At 41.8% G+C, this 25,688-nt stretch overlaps 2 pseudogenes; one reads left to right on the forward strand and one right to left on the reverse strand.

The window, feature by feature from the left end:
- Nucleotides 1-657: 657 nt before the first annotated feature.
- Nucleotides 658-3,750, reverse strand: LOC112401490 (MOB kinase activator 1A pseudogene; annotated as a pseudogene).
- Nucleotides 3,751-22,011: 18,261 nt separating this feature from the next.
- LOC112401491 (protein FAM47E pseudogene) lies at nt 22,012-25,040 on the forward strand (annotated as a pseudogene).
- The last annotated feature ends 648 nt before the right edge of the window (nt 25,041-25,688 follow it).

The raw sequence follows: 25,688 nt of genomic DNA on the forward strand, positions 1-25,688 counted from the left end.
TACAACCAAGTGTGAGTTCGTGAAATAACAGGTCTTAGAGTACGTCAAAGTCAGCTATGCTCTTCAGTTCTTGCTTTGAAGCCAACCTACCTTGGGAATCCTTTTATCAGTAAACACAGACAATGGGTGTCTTTGTTTTCTCAAAGTTTGTATCACCAGTTGTATTAGCTAGGGCTGCCAGGACACAAAGTACCACAAACCAGATGGCTTAGAAAAACAGAAAGGCATCGTCTCACAATTCTGGAGGCTGGAAGTTCAAAATCGAGGTATGGGCCGGGTTGGTTCCTTCTGAGAGCTGTGAGGGAAGGATCTGTTATGGCTTCCCTCCTGGACTTGTAGACACATCACCCTGTTCTCTGTCTTCACGTCCACAGGATATTCTCCCTTTGTGCACGTCTACATGTCCACATTTCCCCTTTACGTGACACGAGTCATACTGGAGTAGGACCCGTCCTAATGACCTCATCTTAACTCAATTACATCTGCAAGTACCCTATTTTCAAATAAGGTCACATTCTGAGGTACTGGGGGAGGTTAGGACTGCAACATATGATTTTGCGGGGGGAGGGGGGGATGCAATTCAACCTCTGACACAAGTCTAGGACAGATTAACAATAAGGTAACTCTAGCAGTACATGAAGCAAGAGGGTAACTGTGTTAAAGAAATCTGTCTTTCAGTGCAAGCTTCTCAATGAATTGCTGAAGTGGTGCCAACTCTCATCTATCAATCAAATTGAACTCTTGAACCAATAAAATAAAGTACTTAAAGGACACGTTATGGTGGGCCTTTTCTGACAGCTGCATCACAGAATCACAGTGCCGGTAAGAAAGATGGGCAGTAAACTTTGAACAGATGCTTTAGAATAGTCTTTACCACCGATATAAGACTTGGGGGAAATGTGACACCAATCTTAGAAGGAGAAAGAGTTGCACAGTCAAGTTCATCCTGAACTCAAATCATCAAAGGGTCCATATATTTCGGAGCAGAACATGTGCCTGGTGTCAAAATTAGCACCATCTTCCTAATGACATTCCGATCTTGGACCTGCAGCCGTGACTAGACAGCTTGTTTCAGTGCAGAGTTCTGATCTGGCTGAAGAAATCCACAGTGTTAACTGTCATCCACTCACTCAGGTCCTCTTCCTGAGGACAACATGACAGCTCCCTTCACGTTCCCACTTCCTACGGTGCTTCTGCAGGTTTTAAGTGTTCGTACTGATGGGCTCCTTCGGGGGTGCTCTTCTTGGACCTGAACGTATGAGAAGAATGGCTGCTGAAGAGGAAGCTCTTCTTTTCTTCTTGAGGGTGAGGGTAGAGGTGGGGGAGGGAGAGGCCATTAGACTGCAGTGCAGTTAGTATTCAGAGGCAGCACTTGGGAACCGGGAGGGGTAGACAGTCCTCAGTCTGCGGACAGCAAAACCCAGGCTAGCGCTGCTCTGAGCAGGGGTCAAACTTGGTGCAAACACCTGGGCTGCTTCCCCCACCTCCCCAGCCAGGAAAATGGACCCAGCTACATGGCACAAGAAAAGGCTTCACTTACATTGCCATTATAATGTTGGACGCCAATCAAGTACCCAAACAAATAAATATATAGTTATGAACTGTGCTAAATTAGATGAAGGGAAAGAAAGAAATTCTCTAAAGAACCCCCATATCCACAGCTGTAAAATACGAAAGTGTGCCATAGGTCTCGAGGAGCAATTGAGAAAATGCATGGAAAGCACGTGGCACGGCGTCCGGTGTTCAGTAAATGCTCAATAATATGAGCTCTTTTGATATTATTATGATTCTGCCCTGTAATTCCAGCCTCTGATATCTTCTACATTGAAACGTTTGCTGATTTAGTCATGGATTCTCCTTAGGAACTCATAGTCCATTATTATCGTTTACTACAGGCAGCTTACCAACTTGTGAGTCTACCCTTCCATAAAGAAGAACGAAGTATATGGGGGTTCTACGTCACAATACAAGCATGTATAGTTTCTCCCTCTGCACACCAATCACAGCGTTCTATTACCGCTATTGCCATCAGACAGAACTGACAAATTGTGTGACACCATTGGTATTGTTTTCTGCCAAGACACTAGAAGTTATAATGGTCATATCATGCAAAGATCAGACTGACCTCTAAATCATCCCTGCCAGTTTCTACTCTGTTATTCACTTAGGTCTCTTCGTTTGTCCAGTCATCCTGCAAAGTCTTACTGTTTTGATTTACTTCAGCCTGATGCCCATCTTTCCTCCACTTGGAAAGCATCCTTAGTGCGTGGCGCTGGGAGGGGGGCTGCCGTCACGGGCATCCTCTGTGCCATTGCAGGAGCATCCCTGTGTGACTGGGAGGGACCGGAGTGCCCGTCTCTGAGGAGGAAAGAATGGAGTTTCCCTCCAGAGTGGAGGGCGGGGTCGACCACGGGCTTGTGCGGAGATGTGTCTCTTGGTCTCCTGTGCTGTCTACCTCTGCTCATGAATTTGCAGGCAATAAGCAGGTCAGAGAGTCATGCGATTTAAAATTTTAGGCCTGCAAGGGCTTTGAAGTCCATTTTGTCAACCCTCTCAAAGTCCACTTAGATACCTTCTGTAGTATCTTCATATCAAGAGGCCATTCAGGGCTTCCCTGGTGGCACAGTGGTTGAGAGTCCGCCTGCCGATTCAGGGGACACGGGTTCGTGCCCCGGTCCGGGAAGATCCCACATGCTGCGGAGCGGCTGGGCCCGTGAGCCATGGCCGCTGAGCCTGCGCTCCGCAACGGGAGAGGCCACAACAGTGAGAGGCCCGCGTACAGCAAAAAAAAAAAAAAAACAGGCCATTCAAGTACATCTTTCCCCTTAGAAGAAGGAGCATTCCATCTATTTGAGGAGAACTTTATGAGGAATTTTAGGCGCTGCCTTAATTAAGTGGGATCAACATGTACTTGAAGACCTGTATAAACTGTCAAGCAGAATTTCAATTTAGGGCAAGATTCTCCCGGTCTGTCCTAAAACTGAAGATGGGACTGTATCTCCTAGAGAATAATAATACTAAAACAGTAAAATAATGATAATAGCTAAATTTATTAAAAGTTTAATAAGTGTCACTGCTGCACAGTGAAACGTAAAGTAAGCCCTTCACGTTCTGACTCGTGTAATCTTGGCAATGCATACACGTGGGACGTACCGTTATTCCCAGATGGGCAAGCTGAAGCTTGGAGAAGTTGCAAAGGTTGCTCAAGAAACTATTAGGGAGGCCACATGACCACTGAGTTTTCCTCAAAATAATGCTGTCTATGTACATCCTCCTTTAGAGTTTACACACTTGTTTGGTTTTCGTTATTTCCATTTGATCTTCTTCCTCACATGCTCACGAGTCTGCTCCAAACCTACCTTACCTGCCATCTACTTTTGCACCTTTCACCAGAGAAACTGGAAAGCATTATCTTTAGAATATTTTCTGCATCTTAGAAACAAGGAATTCGAGTCTGGGCCTAACTGCTGCCTCCATAATCTGTTCTGGGCCAAAGCAAGTTTGTTATCCAGGTAAATGGGGGTTTGCATGAAGAAGCCAATCGTCTCCAGTATTCCCAAGAAGCCCTCCACGTGGTTAGTAACTAAGACCCTTAGCATAAACCCCTGTCCATCCACATCCCCCTCTCCTCGCTGAAATCACAGTGAAGCCAGGCGGAGCCGGGAGCGGCGAGGCTCCTTCCTGGCCACTAGAGGCCAGCAAGCCACCGCCCAGAACCTCCGAGCTGGAGTGCGCCGCTTCTGACGTCATGAGGCCGGTTCATTCAAAAGGAGGAGGGTGTTGCTAGACTGCTTTTAAAAGGAAAACGTCCCATGTATTTTCAACGCATACTACTGAGAGGCCTCTAGTTTTGAAGGCTTCGCGAGACTTCCCAGAATGTAAGTCTTAAGGAAATTAAACAAGCAGAGAAAGTGTGTCTCTGGGGTGCCTGTCCCTCCACCTCTTCCAAAAGCCCTATGCTGTCCGTTTTATCATAATGCTTTATTTCCCCCACCCCGTTAGCTATCTGGAACAAAACACAACTTGAACTGTTCTCTTTTTTTCCTCTAATAATTTATTTTCTTGAAAGCAATAACGTCCCTCCCCTTCTTCACTTCTCCTCAGGTTCACACCCTTTCTCTCCCCCTTTTTCTTTCTATCGCTCCCTCCTCTCTTCCCCTCTCTGTTGCATTTCTAGGAGGAAATAAGCACTCCGTGACTAGATAATCCACTCTCAGGGTTTCAACTACACCTGTGAGCTGATGCCTCATAAATCTGTTATCTCTGGCTGACACCTCTCCTGCAAGCCTCAAAGGTCTATTTCTCACTGACTGTTAAGACTTCTGCACATGGGTGGGTCCCCAGGACCGCAGCTCGACCAGACTGAACACTAGACGGCACTGTGTGAGATAACCCCAACAACCACCAACATATTTGCAAATATGTGCGTATGTAGAGAATATCTTTGAAACGGTACACAAGAAACCAACAGAGGTGGCAGCCCCCAGCGCTGGGAGCACTACAGCCAGGGGATGAGGTTGGAGAAAGACTCACTTCTCTCGACGTGCCTTTCGGACCCTTTGGATTTCATATAATGTGCATGGATTACCGATTAAACAATAAAGGGACTTCTATAAACATCTTAATGTTTACATCTTCTAGAGTTTTACCAAGCCCACTGTTCCCCTTCTGCCACCTGCTCCCTGGGTAGATAAATTGACTCTCAGTTTCGACTACCAGTTATGAGCTGGGGACTCACAGATCTGTTATCTCTGGCCCACACCCCTCCTTCCAGCTTCAAAGTTCCATTTCCCACCGTCAGACATTTGTCCGTGGGTATGCCAGCAGAACCTCAAACTCAACGTCTCCTGCACCCCATTCACCATCTTCCAGCTACTTGACCTTGAGGAAGGCCCTCTGTAAATCCTGCTGAACTGAAGGACGACCCTGCTGCCGCTCTTCCTGAGTTGTCAGTCCCAGCTGCCAACGACCGCGGTCTCGCCCCGCACCCGCCAGAACTGGGGTGCATTCCTTCCCTCCCCAGATCCGCCCAACCAGCCAGCCAAACAGCCCCGCCCCTCCCCACCCCTAAAATATCCCTCAGATTCAGCCCATCCTCCCCATTTCTATTACCCTCCTGTGGGCCCTTATCATCTCTTTCCTGGGCTTCCATGCTCCCTCCCCATCTGACTTCCTTCTTCCAGGCCTGTGCTCTTCAAAGTACCCCCCCCACACACAACCGCCCGAGTCACGCATGTAAGTGTAAGTGTAATTAAAAAAAATTTTTTTGCTGCACTGCGCGGCTTGCGGGATCCTAGCTCCACGACCAGGAATAGAACCCAGGCCCCCTGCAGTGGGAGCACGGAGTCCTAACCACTGGACAGCCAGGGAATTCCCTGTTTTTTTAATTAATTATTGTTTTTTTTTGTAAGTGTAAGTCTAACAGCATTGCTCCTGGCTCACCCCTGGGGGGCTCCTGTACCAGGTGAGGAGGCCCCCACACAGCACCGCACTGCGTCCTTGTCCCTCTCCACCTGGCCTTGTCGTTCCCCACCTGGCTTTGCCGACCTGCCCGGCTTCATCTCCTCCCATTTCTGGACTAATTACAGAGGTCGCGCAACTGTCTGCGGTTTCCCAAGCATCCCGTGCCGTTCCTCCCCGACACCTTTGTTTATGCTCCCCGCTGAGCTCAGAATGCCCACTCCCGACCCCCTTCGGCTTCCCTTCATCTTGGCCATCTCCTCACCATCACGTGAGACTCACACAAAGACCTAAGGAAGGAACGTGGGATAAAGACGTCCGGAGACGGCGAACACTGAAAACTGTGAGCCTCGGGCCCGGTCGTAACATCACTGACAAGGGAAAGCAAAAGGATCATGATCTCCAGCTAGTTTAATTCAGTGGTATAAGTAACCGACCTAGAATTTCTTTGAAAGCAACATTAACAATCTTGCATGACCACTGGAAGAAATGAAAAGGAGCAAGAGACAACTCAAGTTTAGGCTGCATCACGTCTGGTCACCCAACCACAAGACATATGAAAGGTACTGAGGAGGTACTAAGACTCCATAGAGTCCCCTGTTGTCATATAACATCTGCCAACGACTTTAATTAACTCTACACTTCACGGTGAACCATCTACCTTCAGCATTTAGCCTCCTTTTAGACTCGGGAACAAGCTAATGAATTTGATATGCAGGCAGCAGAATGAAGATGTGTTTTTGCCTCTCATAAAGGCTCCTTTTACATTTCTAGGGTCACATCTTGAGTTTCAGGGCAAGTCTGAGTTCACTTAGTGCAGAGAAAAATATGTCAGGATCTGGATATTACAGATTTAAGTCAGAAAACAAAAGCACCTTGAGTCTTGGTGTAAGTCTGCAGTGATAAAGATGCATAGTGGGGAAATCCCCAACATCCAAGGGGTCTCGATCAAATAAAACTGGGGCTGAATCATCTGTGGTGATGAGGGAGAGATATGCACATCAGAAACATTTGAGATTTTTACATCTCACTAATGTCACTAAGTAGCCCAACCTTATCAGAGACACTATCAGGAAACTTCAGAGTCTGGGTTAGCTTTTGCCTCACCTCTGCGGCACATGCCAAGAATCAGAGAATGGACAACAGAAGAATATTAAGCACAAAGAGTACCTGTGTCCTACGGTTAAAATAAACTCAGTTTCATTTCAATTCGTTCATTCGTTCATTTAACAATACTTATTGAATGCTATGTGCAAGAATTTGGAGTAAGATCACTCTAAAGAGGGTGATGACATATCCGTGAAACACTTCTAAATTAGCCAGTCTCTATTTTCCAAGGGAATCTGTGGAGAGGTGTTGTGAATAAGAAGAAGTAACAGAATTAAATCGCGTACCTAGTCAGGAACGGGGGTATCCAAGTCCCTCTCCTCTGCTCTCATGTGAAGGTAAGTTACAGCGACAGAATAAAGGAACACAAAATATACATAGATAGGTATGGTGCCATACATCCAAAGGGTTTGGGACAATCTCAATTTTAATGTCCATTTCCCTTATCTCGAAGAGCATGCTTGTATTTGTCAAACCACACAGCCCAATTTTGACCTGGGAAGTACAGCTAGGTTGGCAGACACACAGAGAGGGCATCTAATGACCTGCTGGTCCCGTGAGGAGAAGAACAAAAAGAGAGCAAATTAAAGGCTCGCTAAGAAATACTGAATTTGAGGATCATGAAGGCAAAGATAGGGATGGCTCTGAATACAGGAGAAGATGGAGCAAAAGGACCCGGACAGGCTGTTCTCGGGAGTGGAGCTCCTTAGAAACATTTCTTTGGTATTGAGAAAACGGTGAAAATGTAAAATAATAGAAAGAGAGAATGAAGGAAGCTCCTTCTGAACTTTTCTTGAAGGTCAAGATAATTAGATAATTTACAACAAGACTTGCATTAGCTCCATCTTCCCCATTTTGGAGCTCCAATAAGCTCTGGTATAACTTTTTCTTTCAGAGAACAAACCACACTAATCTTGGAAAATGGTCACAGATAGTTTTCAGTGTAATACAGGTATTGCTGAAACACAAATAGATAAGCTTGGTTACACAGGGAAATCTAGTCTTTACACGGATTTTTTCGAGGTTAGATACATTCTGGGAATATTGGCTGGGTCTGGGGATGGACTGCAAATGATATTTCTATAGACCAACTCTTCTTCTTTCTCTCGTCCAAGGTCGAGCAGGCTATTCTGAGTCAGAAAATCTGGATTGGAACCTGGTTCTGCCATTTGCTGACTGTTAGATCTGAGACAAGAAATTTTAAGCTCTTTGAGCCTAATATTCATCATTCACAGAAAGGAAACAAGTCCTTCCTTGAAGAGATTTTAGAAGGTTTAAATAACCTAAAATACAGTAAAGTGCTCAGAACATGATAAAAAGATATATAAGTGATAGTTATCAGTACTCTTTACTAACTCTCTCTGGTCTGTTTGCCATGGTACGGGAGGGAGAGGGTTCTAAAAACAAACAGGGAAGAACACTTGACCAATGCGCTAAAAAATATATTACACAATGGTAGGAGAACTGACTTTCAATAATCATATACTAGAAATTTTCGTTACACCTGGGTAACACCAAATTCTATTTAAAATGCCAGTCTCAACTGTTTCTGCTGACTTTGACTCCCCTAATAAAGATTTAGCATAAATGGATAGAATGACAATCTTCAGTAAAGGGGATAGAAATGTTTTATCTAGCGAGTTCTTTATTGCCTAACAGTCTTACAAATAGGGCCAGAGATAAAGTTACCATTAAACCTAACAGGATGTTCAGTATTACCTCCTGGATATTACTTGTGTGATATTCTTGCTGTAATCTTATCTTAGGTTGTCACCAAACGTTTCCTGAATCCCCATCAAATATTCATACTGTGCTAGGTACTATCAGGGACACAATGATGATTACAACACAGGCTTTGCCCCAAAGGCACTCATCAACTAGCGAAAGGGAGGCAGTGCTAGTAATTGACTAAAAAGGCCAGCTGCTGAAGAGTTTTCTGAAAAAGGTGCAAAGTGTTCTGGGAATATAAGCAAAAGGTAGGTTGCTTCCAACTGCAGATATCTAGGAGGGTTCTCTAGGGAATTATTTGAACAAGGTCACAGAGGACGGATAGGACTCCATTGTCAGAATGGCAGTAAAGGGATGGGGTTAGCAGCAAGGCTGAGAAGCAAGCTTGAGCTTGACCCAGAAAGTGGATGAGAGCAGGATGCATTCAGAAACAGTAGCTACAACAGCATGGAGTTGTATAGAACGCAGGGAGTAAAGAAGACAAAGTAGAAAAGGCAGGTCAGGAGAAGGCTGTGGAAGGTTTTAAACGGCCAGCTGAGAAGCTGGGGTTTTTTCTAGCTGCAGAAATCCAATGAAGGAAGAACGCCATGCTGGGTCTTGGTTCTGGAAAGATGCACAATTAGAGTCAGTATGGAGGATTTATTGGGGGGGTGAGAAAGAGACTAAAGGGAAGTCAACCAGATAAGGAGCCCTGGCCATAGATCAAAGGTATTAAGACGTAGAAGGTGGGCAGTGGCACAGAAAGCAATGGATGAATGGCACTCTGCGTTTCTGTCTTGAGATGACACACTCCTTGAGTGCACCAGTCTCAGATATACTTTGTTGCTGAGATTAAGAGCCTTGGGCCAAACTGAAGAAATGAAAGTCCTTGAATGCAACTAATTTGTGCAACTGCTCCTTTAAAGAGTTGCCTGGTGGTCACTGTCTGAAGAAGACACACTGAGATAGAAGTGACCATGTGCAAAGGTTTTCTTAACCAAGGGACCTGTGATAAAATGAATGTAATACAGAAGTCCAGTGATTTGCATTGTCCCAACATCACACAATACCCCAGTTTTTTACATCTTTGTCCCCTCCGCAGTCACTCTGTATTTTCTTTAGTCTTTTCCCTCTTCTACAATTTCTGCTTTTTGTTTTTTTTTGTTTTTCCCCCGGCCTTGCTGTGTGCCTTGTGGGATCTTAGTTCCCCAACCAAGGACTGAACTCACGCCCTCGGCAATGAAAGCACTGAGTCCTAACCACTGGGGTGCCAGGGAATTCCCAATTTTTGCTATTTTTATGTGAACATTTTTTGCAGGTGATGGTTGACAACTGGTTGTCCCTAATTCGCTCCCCAATATGAATGAGCCAATGAACCTACTTTTTAAAATGTTTTGAGGGACTTCCCTGGTGGTCCAGTGGTTAAGACTCCGTGCTTCCAATGCAAGGGGCGTAGGTTTGATCCCTGGTCGGGGAGCCAAGACTGCACGTGCTGCGCGGCACAGCGGCCAAGAAAATATAGTTTAAAAAATGCTTTGAGGGCTCCCCTGGTGGCGCAGTGGTGGAGAGTCTGCCTGCCGATGCAGGGGACACGGGTTCGAGCCCCGGTCCGGGAAGATCCCACATGCCACGGAGCGGCTGGGCCCGTGAGCCATGGCCGCTGAGCCTGCGCGTCCGGAGCCTGTGCTCCGCAACGGGAGAGGCCACAACGGTGGAAGGCCCGCGTACCGCAAAAAAAAAAAAAAAAAGAAAAGAGAGCTCTTTCTCAAACATAAAGTCCCGCAAAAAAAAAAAAAAAAAAAAATGCGTTGAGATTCTTAATGTAGATGTCCAATCCCATGTAAAAATCACATAATTATGAAATGAAATGACCAACCTTATTATTTAAACTCTATTCTCAGAAATAAAATCAAACATTCTCTAACACATGCAACAAATCAAATATCACCATCGGCACTTTTTCTTTTCACACCTAACACGTGAGCTCTTAATTACACTATTGCGTTCATTTTCTCCTTTCAGGTAACAAAAAAGTGAATCTGTGAATGTAGCTACACAGATTCCTTTAGAAAGCGATCAGACATAGAATGACTCTAAGTGAAGACTCCAGGCACTTTTCTATGTGTATAAAATGCATGCACTCTGCATACCAGTGGTAAAACCAGAAAGAACATTCACTGGTTTTCTTCCTCAGGATCTGTTAGGATTCCTTCTAGCCCCCATCTTTACTCACTCTCTAAGGAAATCAAGATCTGGGCAGCAATGCCAGGCTAGGGGGTCAGCGGGGACCAGGAACCCAGGAGTGTATTTAAAAACAGAAACATTGGGACTCCACTGGTGGTGCAGTGGTTAACAATCCGCCTGCCAGTGCAGGGGACATGGGTTCCATCCCTGGTCCGGGAAGATCCCACATGCCGCAGAGCAACCAAGTCCATGTGCCACAACTACTGAGCCTGTGCTCTAGAGCCCGTGAGCCACAACTACTGAAGCCCACATGCCTAGAGCCCGTGCTCCGCAACAAGAGAAGCCACTGCAATGAGAAGCCTGTGCACTGCAACAAAGAGGAGCCCCCGCTCGCCGCAACTAGAGCAATCCTGCGCACAGCAACGAAGACCCAACACAGGCAAAAATAAATAATTAAAAAAAAAACCCAGAAACATTTATTAGTGTTTGACAATTAATTAGATCTTATTTTCTTGCTTTTAAAGATAGTTTCATAATGTTAAAATGTAGTCTACCATTCTACTGGTGATAATTCAAAGTCCTTCTTGCTCACACTCTCTGACATAAATCACAGCAATATTTATTTATTTATTTATTTTTGCGTTACATGGGCCGTACTGTTGTGGCCTCTCCCATTGCGGAGCACAGGCTCCAAACGCGCAGGCTCAGCGGCCATGGCTCACGGGCCTAGCTGCTCCGCGGCATGCGGTATCCTCCCGGACCGGGGCACGAACCCGTGTACCCTGCATCAGCAGGCGGACTCTCAACCACTGCGCCACCAGGGAAGCCCCATAGCAATATTTTTTTATCTGTTTCCTAAACCTAAGGAAATAAAGCTAAAAAAAAAAAGGGACCTAATTAAAAGCTTTTGCATAGCAAAGGAAACCATCGACAAAACAAAAAGACAACCTACTGAATGAGAAAATATTTGCAAATCATATGACTGATAAGGGGTTAATATCTAAAATATATAAATAGCTCATACAACTCAACATTTTAAAAAAACCAACTAAAAAACAGACAGAAGGGACTTCCCTGGCGGTCCAGTGGTTAAGACTCTACGCTTCCAATGCAGGGGACGCGGGTTCGACCCCTGGTTGGGGAACTAAGATCCCACATGCCGCACAGGCAAAAAATTGAAAAACAAAACCAAAATAAACAAACAAACAAAAAAACCTGGCAGAAGACCTGAATAGGCATTTTTCCAAAGAGGAAATGCAGACGGCCAATAGGAAAAGATGCTCAACAGCACTACTCATCAGGGACATGAAAATCAAAACCACAGTGAGATACCACCTCACGCTGGTCAGAATGGCTGTCATCAAAAAGAACACAAATAACAAATGTTGTCAAGGATGTGGAGAAAAGGGAACTCTTGTACACTGTGGGAGGGAATGTAAATTGGTGAACTACTGTGGAAAACAGTATGGAGGTTTCTCAGAAAACTGAAAATAGAACTACCATATGACCCAGCAATTCCCAGTGGAATTGCTGGGACATATGGTAAAAAAAACAAACAAACAAACAAACAAACCCAAACCACTAATTCGAAAAGATACATACATCCCAATGTTCATAGCAGATCTATTTACAATTGCCAAGATATGGAAGCAACCTAAGTGTCCATCAACAGATGAACAGATAAAGAAGATGTAGTGTGTGAGTGTGTGTGTGTGTGTGTGTGTGTGTGTATACACATACATACATACACTCATACAATGGAATGTTACTCAGCCATAAAAAAGAATGAAAGTTTGCCATCTGGGGCAACATGGATGGACTCAGAGGGTGTGCTAAGTGAAATGTCAGACAAAGACACATACTGTATGATAGTACTTATATGTAGAGTCTAAAAAAATACAACAAATCAGTGAACATCACAAAACAGAAGCAGACTCACAGATATAGAGAACACACTAGTGACACTAGTGTTTACCAGTGGGGACAGGGAAGGGGGGGAGGAGTAACACAGGGATAGGGGAGTAGGAGGTACAAACTATTATGTATAAAAGAAGCTACAAGGATATATTGTACAGAGGGAATATAGCCAATATTCTATAATAACTACAGATGGAGTATAACCGTTAAAAATTGTGAACCACTATATTGTACACCTGTAACTTAAATAATATTGCACATCAATTACATTTCAATAAAAAGTGCTTTTTGTTCAAATTCTCCATTGAATTTGCTTGGTCCATTTACATGGGTAAGTGAAAGAATCACAGAGATACTGGGACACAACACTGACAAGTAATAGTTGAGAAATATTAAAATATATATTAAGGGCTGTATAATACTTTTGCTATCAAGCCTATCGAGGTGTTCACTGATCCATGCCATTCTTGGTGTCGACGAGGAAAAAAAACTCCAATCCAGCCAGTCCTTAATACCTAGAGTTAATATGTTCTGAGAGGGAGGGGGCAGTCAATGTAACCTTTAGCCCTAACAGAAAGTGCTATTTCAGTAACCCATTTGAACATTTAAAACTCTTGGAGGCAAGATGGTAAGGACAATTAAACTGCAGATAAATGAGTGCCTCATTCAATTACTGTTTGGATCAGAAAAAAGAAAGAAAGAAAGAAAAAAACAATAAGGTGACTGCTTAAAAGGAGAGTAGGACTTCCCTGGTGGCGCAGTGGTTGAGAGTCCGCCTGCTGAAACAACTCTTTCCTTAGAGCGCTAATCTTGGGTGACAATGGGGCAAAAGGCTTATATCTTGGGAGGCAGCTGCACCCCTGCCTGGAAACCAGGAACTCTTTAATACAGAGGAGTAAATTATTTTCTAAATGCATTGATCCAAGCTCCTAAATAGTCTGCTTATCTCCAAGGTAGAAGAACTTCATTTTGTTCTGAAAGAAAGGGTAAAGTTCTTTGTTTCTGGTTAGAGATCATTAAGATGATACTTTAATATTCTCCTCACACCCAGATTTTTCAGAAATTTATGAAAAAATCTTCCTGATTTAAATTATCTTCGTCCATTAAAAATTGTGACTCACTATACTGTACAACTATAACATACGTAATATTGTACAGCAACTATACTTCAATTAAAAAAAAAAACCAAATGAAAAAAAAAGAAACTATCTCGGTCCACAAAGTCAGATAATCTGCTTCAACCACTTCATTTTACACCTGAGAAAAGGACCCCAGGGGTTAAGGAAACAGCTCTAGATTGTCTATTATTCTTTAAATGTACATGCTTTTAAAAAAGGGAGCACGAAAAGCATTTCTTATCAATATATACAAGCTGTTTTTTGAAATCTTTTCGATCGTGAGCTTGTTTGGAGTGCTACAAGCTCTGAGAGCTAAGTAAGGAGGGCCTACACAGGACAATGCCCAGATACCAAATCTCGAACTGAATTCTGAGCTGATCCACTGATAGCCACCCAAAAATACTGCGATAAATCCACACTCATATCTCCTCTGACAGCCTCGTTTTTTCCTCCTCCATTGTTTATTTTTTTGCATTGCACGTCCTTCCTCCTGTTAGATTCTGTGGCATACATGAGCGGTATGGATTCACAGGTGCAGGTCAACATATTAGTAAAATAATAAAAACAAACAAAAAAATCCCAGAAAAGCCTATTAGCCTCTCAAGCCTCCTTAGCATAAAACTCATGTATTAGCGTTTGCTCATGTCAACTTATTACTCCCACAAGAGTTGGTTGACATGGATATGTATTTATTGGACATAGGTTTAGGTTGCTACAGGAGAGAAAAGGAGAGTCAATTCTAGGCACTGGCTTTTTTTTTTTTTTTTTTTTGCATGTGACGCTGGTGCCAGGTGGAGTGCAGTAGGAGCATGGAGAGTGCCAAGTCCCTGTCCTTGACCCTGGTGGAGCAGCACCGTGGTTTTAAAAGGTGGCGTTACAGGGTGGGCCCCCAAAGGGATGCTCTCATATTAGCCCTGGCCAGCTTGGCTCAGCCTCTCCAGCCTGGCAAGGGTAACTACACTTACATCAGACAAAACAGACTTTGAGTCTAAAACTGTCTTTGGAGACAAAGAAGGTCATTGCATAATGATAAAAGGGTCAATTCAACAGGGTGATACAATGTTTATAAATATATACACAGCTAAATACATAAAGCAGATACTGATAGATCTTCATGTTGTATGTCTTAAATATACACAATTTTTATTTGTCAATCATACATCAATTAAGTTGGAAAAAATACTGACAGATCTAAAGGCAGAAACTGACAGCAGGACAGTAACAGTAGGAGACTTCTACTTATGATAGTAGATAGAACATCCAGACAGAAAATCAAGAAGGAAACAGCTGATTTGAGAACACTATAGACCAAACTGACATAACAGACATATACAGTAGTTAGCATCCAAGAGTAGAAGAACACACATTCTTCCCGAGTGTATACAGAACCTTCTCCAGGATAGATCACGTCAGGTCGCAAAACAAATCTTAACAAATTTAAGACCCCAAATAGCCAAAGCAATCCTGAGAAATAAGAATCACACTTCCTGATTTCAAAATATATTGCAAGGCTACAGTAATCAAAATAGCATGATATTGGCATTAAAAACAGACATAGAGACCAAAGGAACAGAACAGAGAGCCCAGAAATAAATCCATACATCTATGGTCAACTGATCTTTGACAAGGCTGCTAAGAACACCCAACGGGGAAAAGATACTCTCTTCAATAAATGGTGCTGGGAAAACTGGATATCTACATGCAGAAGAATGAAATTATCTCACCCCATATTAAAAAAAAAACAACTCAAGATGGATTAAGATTTAAACATTAAACCTGAAACTGTAAAACTACCAGAAGAAAACATGGGGAAAAAGCTTCTTGACGTTGATCTGGGCAATTATTTTGTGGACAGGTCAGCAAAAGCACAGGCAACAAAAGCAAAAGTGGACAAGTGAAATTGTATCAAAAGCAAAAGCTTCCGCAAAGCAAAAGGAACAATCAACACAGTGAAAAGGCGATCTGCAGAATGGGGGGAAATATTTTCAAACCGTATATCTCATAAGGCTTAATAGCCAATATTTATAAGCAAGCCATACAACTCAATAGCCATAAAAAAAAACAGCCCTCAATTTAAAACTGGGCAAAAGATCTAAATTTCTACAAACAAGAGATACAAACGGCCAAAACGTAGGAAAGGGTGCTTGACCTCACTAATCATCAGGGAAATGCAAATCAAACCACAATGAGATATCAACTCACACACTTCAGAATAGCTATTATCAAAAAGACAAAAGATAACATGTTGTTGAGGATGTAGAGAAAATGGAACCCTTGTGCATTGCTGGTGAGAATGTAAATTGGGATAGCCATTCTTTTTTTTTTTTTAACATCTTTATTGGAGTATAATTGCTTTACAATGGTGTGTTAGTTTCTGCTTTATAACCAAGTAAATCAGCTATACATATACCGATATCCCCATATCCCTTCCCTCTTGCATCTCCCTCCCTCCCACCCTCCCTATCCCACCCCTCTAGGTGGTCACAAAGCACCGAGCTGATCTCCCTGTGCTATGCGGCTGCTTCCCACTAGCTACCTATTTTACATTTGGTAGTATATATAAGTCCATGCCACTCTCTCACTTCGCCCCAGCTTACCCTTCCCGCTCCCCGTGTCCTCAGGTCCATTCTCTACATCTGCGTCTTTATTCCTGTCCTGATCCTAGGTTCTTCAGGACTTTTTTGGTTTTTTTAGATCCCATATATATGTGTTAGCAATATGGTATTTGTTTTTCTCTTTCTGACTTACCTCACTCTGTATGACAGACACTGGGTCCATCCACCTCACTACAAATAACTCAAGTTCGTTTCTTTTTATGGCTGAGTAATATTCCATTGTATATATGTGCCACATCTTCTTTATCCATTCATCTGTCGATGGACACTTAGGTTGCTTCCATGTCCTGGCTATTGTAAATAGAGCTGCAGTGAATATTGTGGTACATGACTCTTTTTGAATTATGGTTTTCTCAGGGTATATGCCCAGTAGTGGGATTGCTGGGTCATATGGTAGCTCTGTTTGTAGTTTTTTAAGGAACCTCCATACTGTTCTCCATAGTGGCTGAATCAATTTACATTCCCACCAACAGTGCAAGAGGGTTCCCTTTGCTCCACCCCCACTCCAGCATTTATTGTTTGTAGATTTTTTGATGATGGCCATAACCGGTGTGAGGTGATACCTCATTGTACTTTTGATTTGCATTTCTCTAATGATTAGTGATGTTGAGCATTCTTTCATATGTTTCTTGGCAATCTGTGTATCTTCTTTGGAGAAATGTCTACTTAGGACATCTGCCCATTTTTGGACTGGGTTGTTTGTTTATTTGATATGGAGCTGCATGCGCTGCTTATAAATTTTGGAGATTAATCAGTCCATGCCACTCTCTCACTTCGCCCCAGCTTACCCTTCCCGCTCCCCGTGTCCTCAGGTCCATTCTCTACATCTGCGTCTTTATTCCTGTCCTGATCCTAGGTTCTTCAGGACTTTTTTGGTTTTTTTAGATCCCATATATATGTGTTAGCAATATGGTATTTGTTTTTCTCTTTCTGACTTACCTCACTCTGTATGACAGACACTGGGTCCATCCACCTCACTACAAATAACTCAAGTTCGTTTCTTTTTATGGCTGAGTAATATTCCATTGTATATATGTGCCACATCTTCTTTATCCATTCATCTGTCGATGGACACTTAGGTTGCTTCCATGTCCTGGCTATTGTAAATAGAGCTGCAGTGAATATTGTGGTACATGACTCTTTTTGAATTATGGTTTTCTCAGGGTATATGCCCAGTAGTGGGATTGCTGGGTCATATGGTAGCTCTGTTTGTAGTTTTTTAAGGAACCTCCATACTGTTCTCCATAGTGGCTGAATCAATTTACATTCCCACCAACAGTGCAAGAGGGTTCCCTTTGCTCCACCCCCACTCCAGCATTTATTGTTTGTAGATTTTTTGATGATGGCCATAACCGGTGTGAGGTGATACCTCATTGTACTTTTGATTTGCATTTCTCTAATGATTAGTGATGTTGAGCATTCTTTCATATGTTTCTTGGCAATCTGTGTATCTTCTTTGGAGAAATGTCTACTTAGGACATCTGCCCATTTTTGGACTGGGTTGTTTGTTTATTTGATATGGAGCTGCATGCGCTGCTTATAAATTTTGGAGATTAATCCTTGGTCAGTTGCTTCATTTGCAAATATTTGCTCCCATTCTGAGGGTGGTCTTTTCGCCTTGTTTATGGTCTCCTTTGCTGTGCCAAAGCTTTGAAGTCTCATGAGGTCCCATTTGTTTATTTTTGTTTTTTCTTTCCATTTCTCTAGGAGGTGGATCAAAAAGGATCTTGCTGTGATTTATGTCATAGAGTGTTCTGTCTATGTTTTCCTCTAAGAGTTTAATAGTGTCTGGCCTTACATTTAGGCCTTTAATCCATTTTGAGTTTATTTTTGTGTATAGTGTTAGGGAGTGTTCTAATTTCATTCTTTTACATGTACCTGTCCAGTTTTCCCAGCACCACTTATTGAAGAGGCTGTCCTTTCTCCACTGTACATTCCTGCCTCCTTTACCAAAAATAAGATGACCATATGTGCATGGGTTTACCTCTGGCCTTTCTATCCTGTTCCATTGATCTCTATTTCTGTTTTTGTGTCAGTACCATACTGTCTTGATTACTCTAGCTTTGAAGAATAGTCTGAAGTCTGGGAGCCTGATTCCTCCAGCTCTGTTTTTCTTTCTCAAGATTGCTTTGGCTATTCGGGATCTTTTGTGTTTCCCTACAAGTTGTGAAATTTTTTGTTTCAGTTCTCTGAAAAATGCCATTGGGAGTTTGATAGGGATTGCATTGAATCTGTAGATTGCTTTGGATAGTAGAGTCATTTTCACAAGGTTGATTCTTCCAATCCAAGAACATGGGATAGCCATTGTTTAAAACAGTATGGAGATTCCTCAAAATATTAAAAATGGAACTACCTGATGATCCAGCAATCTCATTTTGGGGTATACATCCAAAGGAAATGAAATCAGTATATTGAGATATACTCACTCCAACGTTCACTGCAGCATTATTCACAATAGCCAAGATATGGAAACAAATTAAATATGTGTTCGGAGATGAACAGATGAAGAAAATATGAGGTATACACACACACACACACACACACACACACACACACACACACACACACACGAATATTACTCAGCCTTGAAAGAAAAGAAAATCCTGCCTTTAACAACATGGACGAATCTGGAGGGCATCATGCTAAGTGAAATAATCCAGATGCAGAAAAACAAATACTGCATGATTTCACTTATATGCTGAATCTAAAAGAGTCAAACTCCTAGAAGCAGAGAGTAGTAGTAGGAGAGTAGGTTGTCAGAGGCTGGGGGGCGGGGGAGATGGGAAGGTTGTTGGTCAAGGGGTACTAATTTTCAGTCAGTTAAGATGAATAAATTCTGGAGATCTAATGTATACCACAGTGAATATAGTTAACAATACTGTATGTTTGAAATTTTCTGAGAGGGTAGATCTTAAGTGTTCTCAATACCCACAACAGAAGATGGTAACTATCTGAGGTGATGAATATGTTAATTAGCTTGACTGTGGTGACTGTTTCACTATGTATATGTTTATCAGATTATCAAGTTGTATACCTTAAAAATATGAAATTTTAAATTGTCAATTATACCTCACTAAAGTGGGGGAAAAAAGATTAATAAATTTCAAAAGACTGAATAGAGAAAAACTCTGTACATGAAGATTCATAGCAACATTATTCATAACAACAAAAAAGTAGAAAAACCCAAATGCTCATCAACAGACGAATGGATAAGTTACATATGGTATCTCTACATAATTGATTAGTATTTGGCAATAAAAAGAAATGAAGTACATATACATGCTTCACCACGGATGAAACTTGAGAATAGTATGCTAAAGGAAAGAAGCCAGTCAAAAATGACCACATTTTCTATGATTCCATTCATATAAAATGTCCAGAATAGGTAAATCTAGAGAGACAGAAGGTAGATTAGTGGCTATCAAGGGCTGAGGTGGCTGGGGGATGGACAAGGTGACTGCTAATGGGTATGGCGTTCCTTTGAGGTTCATGAGTATGTGTCAAAACTGATTGTTCTGATGGTTGCACAATCCTGTTAACACACTAAATCCATTAAATTGTACACTTTGAATGAGTGAATTGTTAATATGTAAATTATATCTCAATAAAGCTGTTATTTTAAAAAGGAAGAATCTACATCAGTGTGCAGCAGAGGAGACGAGCTAGAAAGAATAGAGTCCAGAAGAATACGGCCGTCTGTCCTCCAGTAGCTGAAGGAGATTGGTTCCAGGACCCCCGCAGATACCAAAATCCGTGGGATGCTCAAGTCCTTTATATAAAACGGTGTAGTACAGTCGGCCCTCCGTGTCTTTGGGTTCTGCACCCATGGACTCAACCAACTGCAGATGGAAAATATTTGGAAAAAGAAAATTCCAAAAAATCCCCAAAGGCAAAACATGAATTTGCGGGGCACTGGCAAGTATTTACATGGCATTTACTTTGCAGGAGGTATTATAAGTAATCTAGAGATGATTTAAAGTATACAGGAATGTACATTGGTTATACGTAAATACTGCACCATTTTATATAAGGGACTTGGACATCTGTGGATTCTGGTATCCGAGGGGAGTCCTGGAACTAATCCCGGGTGGATTCCAAGGTACCACTGTGAAATGTTTCTCCTTCGTGAAATCAGGAATGATAGTTTATCCTTTGATATCTTTCCCTATACCAAATATTAGTGCATTATTACAGGAAATAATTTGCGCCTCTCCTGATAGTTTAAAGCTGAGTTTCAATGACGTAATTCTTTAACTCCTAAAACTCATAAAACTTTTGGTTTGTCATTATTCTAGTACGCTGCCAATTATAAGTTATAGTGGCTGTTTTGTTTCTTTTATTAAAGTTGTACGTACTTTACACAACACATCATCTTGGTTGTGGTTTCTTCTGCAAGTCTGGAAATAATATAGATTTTCACTGTCATGCTCTTTCCATTTAATTATTTAAGTAATAAGAGCTTTCTTGATAGCTCAGCAAGAACAAGCTTTATATCTTTCCATAGTAGAAATTAAAGGCAAAAAGAGATGAAATAGAAGTTCAGAGAGGCTGAACAGAAAAAAGATGTGAAAGACCTATACACTGACAACTAAAAAATATTGCTCAGATAAATGAAAGAATACATACATAAATGAAGAGATGTACCTCTGTCATGGGTCAGGAAACTCAATATTGTTAAGCTGTCAAGTATCTCAAAGTTTATTTGTAGATACCATAAAATCCTAATCAAAATCTCCACAGGTTTTTTTTAAGACATTGATTCTAAAATTCCTATAGAAATTCAAAAGACCTACAAGAGTCAAGACAACTTTGTAAAAGAATAAAGAAGTTGGAGGACGAATACAGCCTAATTTTAAACTTACTGTAAAATATAATCAACACAGAGCAGAACTGGTGTAAAGACAGAAGATTCAATGAAACTGAAACGCGTGTCTCGAAATGGACCCACAAAAATAGGGACAACTTACACTCACAAAGCTACAAAAGTAATTCAGTGGAGAAAAGCTCCTCTTTCCCATAAAATTCTGGAACTACGGGATATCCAGAGGCAAAAAATAAAACTAAAAATAATAACTTTGATCCATATCATTCATCACCTAAAAAGTTAAATTGAAATAGATGACAGATCTCAATGTAAAAGCTAAGATCATACAAATTTTAGCAGAATGAAAAAAGTCTTCATGACCTATGAATAGGCAGTTTTCTTATATACAACACAAAAAGACAATCCATAAAAGAACAAACTGATATACTGGGCTTCATCAAATGTAAAAACTGCCCTTAGAAAGATGGTGTTAAGACAATGGAAAGACAAACCACAGATGGAGAAAAAGATTTACAAATCATATTGCATCCAGAATACACAAAGAATCCTCAAAACAAGAGATGTCAAGCAGAACAATTTTAGGAAGTGCAAAAGTTTGAACAGATTCTTCACCAAAGGAGAGATATGAATGGCAAACAAGCACAGGAACAGATGTTCAACATCAGTAGTCCTTAAGGAAATGCAAATTAAAACCACAATGAGATGCCACTACACACCTATTAGAGCAGCCACAACGAAAATGACTAACCTTACCGAGTGTTAGGGAGTATGTAGACAGAGCGCCATTCTCATATACAACTAGAAGGAATATTAATTAGTACAACCACTTTGGAAAAGTTTGGTGGTGGTCTAAAACATAAAACATCATCTGCTCCCACCATGCCACTCATAGCTAAAGTTTACCCAAGAGAAATGAAAGTATGTACATGGACATATAAAACCAGGAACACAAATATTTGTGGCAGCTCTATTCTTAATAGCCTCAAACTGTAAACAACCCAAATGTCCATCAAAAGGTGAATGGATAAATAAATGGCACTATGTCCATAAAACAGAACAGTAACTACAACAGAAAGGAATGTGCTTTCCCCCACCGCCCATCCTGGGAAAAAGGCAGGCTTCACAGGGCGCCTGCGTTGACCCGCCTCCGGGAAGAACCTGGCTGCACCTGGCTACACGGTCTCCTAGCAACCGGAGAGGGCGGAACAGCAAACTATTGAAGCGGTGGTCCCCCCCAGAGGCCAGGGGAACCATGGCGGACAAGAAGTGGCTGCTAGGACCGGGGTCACTGGAACCGATGCCCCTGGACATGACCTGCAAGCCCTGGTACAAAGACAAGTTACTCTCCAAGTGTTTCGCAAAGCACAAGAACGTGCTGCCGAAGTTCCCCACCTCCCTGGACAGCCGGCGGTGGATATTTGTGAAAGAGCTGCTGGACGACTTCCGGAAGGGTTGCCCACCTTGTGAAGATCTGATCACTCGCAGCCCTAAGGACGGCTTCCTCCCCTGGATTGTTCACAGAGTTCCCCAGCATGCCCCCAAAAAGGGTCAGAAAAAGCTGCCCGAGGAAGCAAACCTGTTTTCCACGCTCTCGCCAGCCCAGCTAGCACAGAAGGCATTCGTGGAGAACATCGAAGCCCAGCTAACCAAGCATCCCTTGGCTCTCTACCCGAATCTGGAGGAAAATCTACCTGCAGACCTCTTATTGAAGGTGCTAGAAGTGCTCGATCCTGACGGGAAGCTGGAGGACCCATGGGCTTATTGTCAGGGCCCCAGGAAAAGAACGAAGTGCCCCACAAAGCTTCGTAAAAAACGTCCTGCCAAGGTCTACCTGGAACCTCCAACGAAGGCTCCTGTGTCACATCCAGCCAGTTTGCATCACGAAGACAAGAAGTCAAGCAGAAAGGATTCACTCTCTGATCCTCCTGTTCACAGAGAAGTACCGAAAGCAATTCGTAAATCCTTCAAATGGGCTGCTGCTGTTGGAAACTTGGGCATTGATGAAGAGCTCATCACGAAACTGTGTGAGGTTGGCTGTGAGTGGCCACCAGGCCAGGATACAGTCTACATGAGAAAAGTAACCCAGGTCCCTTCAAAGGTAAAGTACAGCATCGAGATAGAGAAAATGGAGAAGATAAAATTACCCAGAGAGGAAGGAAACTGGGAGAGGAAACCCCAGAAACCACAGAATCCTTAAAAACCCAACTCAGTGGAGATGAGGTATGGTGCATTGTACCTGAAGCCCAAGTTGTGGAAAAAGCTAGTAAATGACGAACCTTCAGCTGACCCCAACGTCTTACTTGAAGATGGGAGTTTTAGAAAGGAGCTTCCTGAACATGACACTCTTGAAGATCTTTATGGAACAAAGAGCATTTAAAGGTTTCCTTCTAAGCAAGGGCTACAGGATACCAGACATCCTTGAGACGCTGGTCCTCAGGAAGGGATGGAAATATGATTCTCTTAAGACTCCTATACACAAAGTAATAAAAAACCAGCGAAAATGGAGATGATGCACGGGAAGATGTTTAGACAGTTTTCTATTTACTACTTACTTGGCTATTTCTCTCTCTCATTTTAATACCAATCAGAATTCATGGTGAGTGTCCATCCCACCATGTACGTACAACTTTGATTCTACATCTGTTCATTTAACACCTAATGCTTATAAATATTTCTCAGTGACCTCCTGCTTGGGTTCATCGATATTATATAAATTTTATCAATTATGAAATCAATATTCACATATACTCTTCTCACATTTTATAATGTGAATACTACATTGTTCTATCAATTATTTGTAAAAATAAGACCATTAAAAAAAGAATTACTTTTTAAAAGTATGATCTAGTTAGGTCAGCTACAAAATGGGATAAATTTCAAAACAACTGTACTGAGAAAAAGGAGTCAGAGAGTTCTACTTGTATTAAAATTTTAATGAATTAATTATGACATTTACTTTCTTAAGCAAAACTTGAAATCGGTAGCCCAAATAATGTTTAGCCCCATTTAATAATGAAAGGGTTATCCCCCTTATTAGCATCGTATCAAGCCCCCAAAACAGACTGAAAACTATTTACCAAAATTATAGGTGAAGCTTTAATTATGCTCTTTCGTCATGCTTCCCAACTGAACATACTTAAAATTTTTACCATATTCATAAAAATTCACTGTGAAAGAGTCTTTCCGTATCATATAACACAGGTGCAGAATAGCAGGGAGCTTCAAGTTCTTGGCAAATCTAGTGTGCAGAATAGGTCTGCGTGAGCAAAACTACACAGCACCATCAAATCCCCACACCTATCTATTCAAGTAAGATTAATCTTTGCATTTCATGAATAGCGATTTAAAACGCACTCATACATGTAAAATAAGAAATCAAGCAACTTCTTTACATTTCCAAAAGAACAGGTAAAATTCTCTGGGACAGGAAATTTGTAGCTAGAAAGATTTGTAGCACAGATTTGCAGCACACTTCTGTTTCCAGTAATGAAGGAATTTATCTGTAAATGGAAGCATGTGTATATACTTCACCCTCGTGAGAAGGGAACACAGCCATCAGGTTGTAGTATTCACCAACATCCTCACTGCAATCCACTACTCCCTTTTCACTCACTTCCGCACTTCCACTGAGGTTACTTAGTGTCTGAATTCCTGACTTGCTCCCTGTGACTACTCTCATCCACGTTCTTGATTTAAATATTCACAAAGACTATCCATTCAAATCCTGGCACTAGCTCCGTTCGTCTGGTCCTCATCTCACGAGAGACACCAATCCCTACAGTCAGACTCTAGACTTTGTTCTGGGCAATAATTACATCATCTTCAAATCTCAATTTCAATTATTCCACCTTCCGATCCCTGCTTTTTACCTAGTTGATCACCCCTTTTCACATTCCCAAACCTCCAATCCTTCAATTCCAACACGTTTCCAATCCAGTGACCCTTACCACTCTTTCAGCATTAATCGTGCCTTGCTTTCAAGGAAATAGTTAAGTCCAGGAAGCACAGAGAGTCCCATACAGGATAAATCCAAGGGGAAACATGCCAAGACACATATTAATCAAACTGTCAAAAATAAAATACAAAGAAAACATATTAAAAGCAGCAAGGGACAAACAACAAATAACACAAAAGGGAGTCCCCATAAGGTTAACAGTGGATCTTTCAGCAGAAACGCTGTAAGCCGAAGTTACTGGTAGGACCTATTTAAAGTGATGAAGGAGAAAAACCTACAACCAAGATTACTCTACCCAGCAAGGATCACATTCAGATTTGATGGAGAAATTAAAACCTATACAGACAAGCAAAAGCTGAGAGATTTCACCACCATCAAACTAGCTTTACAACAAATGCGAAAGGAACTTCTCTAGGCAAGAAACACAAGACAAGGAAAAGACCTACAATAAAAAACCCAAAACAATTAAGAAAATGGGAATAGGAACATACATATCGAGAATTACCTTAAATGTAAATGGATTAAATGCTCCCACCAAAAGACACAGACTGGCTGAATGGATACAAAAACAAGACCCATATATATGCTGTCTACAAGAGCCCCACTTCAGACCTAGAGACACATAAAGACTGAAAGTAAGGGGATGGAAAAAGATATTCCATGCAAATGGAAACCAAAAGAAAGCTGGAGATACTGGATAACGTGGAAGAAATGGACAAATTCTTAGAAATGCACAACCTGCCAAGACTGAATCAGGAAGAAATAGAAAATATGAACAAACCAATCACAGTCACAAGCAC

The sequence above is a fragment of the Neophocaena asiaeorientalis genome, unplaced genomic scaffold (assembly GCF_003031525.2).
Source record: "Neophocaena asiaeorientalis asiaeorientalis breed wild unplaced genomic scaffold, Neophocaena_asiaeorientalis_V1.1 scaffold615, whole genome shotgun sequence".
Classification (NCBI taxonomy): Eukaryota; Metazoa; Chordata; class Mammalia; order Artiodactyla; family Phocoenidae; genus Neophocaena; species Neophocaena asiaeorientalis.